The sequence below is a fragment of the Neofelis nebulosa genome, chromosome 17, assembly GCF_028018385.1.
Source record: "Neofelis nebulosa isolate mNeoNeb1 chromosome 17, mNeoNeb1.pri, whole genome shotgun sequence".
In the NCBI taxonomy this organism is placed as follows: domain Eukaryota; kingdom Metazoa; phylum Chordata; class Mammalia; order Carnivora; family Felidae; genus Neofelis; species Neofelis nebulosa.
This window is the reverse complement of record NC_080798.1, coordinates 18,825,510-18,827,507: the sequence shown is the minus strand read 5'-3', so window position 1 is coordinate 18,827,507 and position 1,998 is coordinate 18,825,510. Positions and strand designations below refer to the sequence as shown.

The 1,998-nt window shown below is 51.7% G+C and overlaps 1 long non-coding RNA gene across 1 annotated transcript in view; it reads right to left on the bottom strand.

The window, feature by feature from the left end:
• Window positions 1-416: 416 nt before the first annotated feature.
• Window positions 417-1,998, bottom strand: part of LOC131500244 (uncharacterized) — a 17,872-nt gene continuing 16,290 nt past the window's right edge. Inside the window, exon 4 of the long non-coding RNA XR_009256200.1 lies at window positions 417-645. This is a non-coding gene — a long non-coding RNA (uncharacterized LOC131500244). The remainder of the gene's footprint in view (window positions 646-1,998) is intronic.

Sequence of the window (1,998 nt, the reverse complement as noted above, 5' to 3'; positions counted from 1 at the left end):
CGAACTAGGACAAGAAATCGCCTTACGAAATTTCCTCATTTGCTAAGTGCTATTTCCGGGATGTGGCAATATCCGACTTCTGGCTGTCCTTTCCTCACCGTTTGGGGGCATTTCTGGGTATTTTATCATTGTTCTTCCTTCTCCGTTCCCCTCCCTCCAACGGAGGGTTTGTTTTTTCATTCTAGAATTCTCAATCTCCTATTAAAAATGTCCACTGACTCCTACGATTTCTCATGCTCGATAGAAGATTTCCCGGGGCGGGGGCGGGGGGGTGGGGTGGGGGTGGGGGTGGGGCAGCGAAGTCTCAATACAGACTAACAACAACGACAACGATTTCATGATCGCTTTCTTGAATGCAAAGGACTGATTTCCTGTTGTATCCCCAGCACTTTCGCAAAATATTTGTGGAATGAATGAATCACGGATGAAGTGGAGGGATTTGCCAAGTGAAATGGGAGGGAGAGAGGAAGCCGATAGAGAAAACCAACCCCGTCGGGGGCGTGCAAGTGCTGTGGTGCGCGGGCCAACCTCGGACCCCGGAGCCGTGAAGGATGGTGCAGTGTAGACACCGCGGGGAGCGAGCTGGGTTCATCCTCTCCAATCATGGCCGACGCTCTGCATCCTACGCCCTTTTCCTGTTCTTCTCTATGGTGCAGAAAAAGGAAGTTTAAGTCTGGATGGATTTCCTGCTCAAGCGAAATGCTATGAAGTTCTTTGAAGAGTTCAGCGAACCTCCAGATGTTGACTCCTACCATGAGGGCCCTCCAGCTCTCCTCTGTCAAGTGCCTTACTCCTCTTGGGTAGAAACCCTTCTCCTTCCCCAGGGCTCCAGGCACCCTCTCCACCCCCTGATGTTTGAGGAGGGATGGGGAATGGTGTGCTCTGCCTTTACCCCGTGTTTTTGCCCTGAGGCCCCACCCCGGGCTCCCCCCCCCCCCCCCCCCCCCCCCCCCCCCCCCCCCGCCACACACACACCAGCTACACTTGCCCTTCTCCCACTGCTTCCCTCCCACCATCTCCCACTTTCTTCCTTGAGTCCTCCAAGGGGCTGCAGGGCCTGTCCAGGGCGGTGCTGCGGCCCGAGGCATGGCTCGGGCTCAGCCCCACTCGCCCCCTGGCACTGAGACTCAGGGTCCAGCATCCACGGTGCAGGAGGCCTTCTGTTGACTCTTGCTCCGGGCCTCATGAGGGGAGAGCGATGGCAGGTGAAGAGGCTGGCACCGGCCACACCCAGGACTGGCGACGGGAGCCAAGGGAAGCGTGGGGGCAGCTGGTGGGAGCACACGGGGAAGGGCATCCCAGCAGGAGAGAAAAGCTTTGTGTCTCCGTTCAGAGATCACAGGGAGGAAGCTTCCGTGAGTGCGTGGATGAAAAGACAGAGTGTTCCGACTGGGGAAGTTGAAAAATGCATAACGATGTTTATTATGTTCATTATTAGTAGTTCTATCGCTTGGATTCTTAGAATTAAAGTTCTTGGGCCTAACAAAGGCAGGCTTCTTAAATTCTCATGCTGATCAGTTATACGCACACATAGTAGGAAAGGTAAAATGATTCAACGTGCCTTTGTCTCCTCCACTCCATGCCTTCTCACCCTTGATTCCACTCTCCAGAATCAACCACTCCCTTTTCGCCGGAAGATTTCGACAGTCTTCATGTTTACAAATAGCAAGCTTATACACAGTCTTGATTTTTTCATTGTATCTATTACCCACGGACTTTTTACTGGATGACGATAAATTAGCTCTTATACACATATTTACCTATTACACACATCCTTTTCCACACACCTCTTTCCTTCCCTTCTGTCCATCCTCCCAAGGTTGTTCTTTGATGATTTTTATGAAATCAACATTCAGTGATTCTACGATTATGATTAGTAAAATGTTAGTCAGAGCTGAGCTATGTAGTGTGCTGGGATTCACAGCACAGCGTCTCCAGTCAAGCTTTTGGTTTTTCTTTACGACTGGAGTTAACACTGCCCTCTCCTCCCCCCACTTA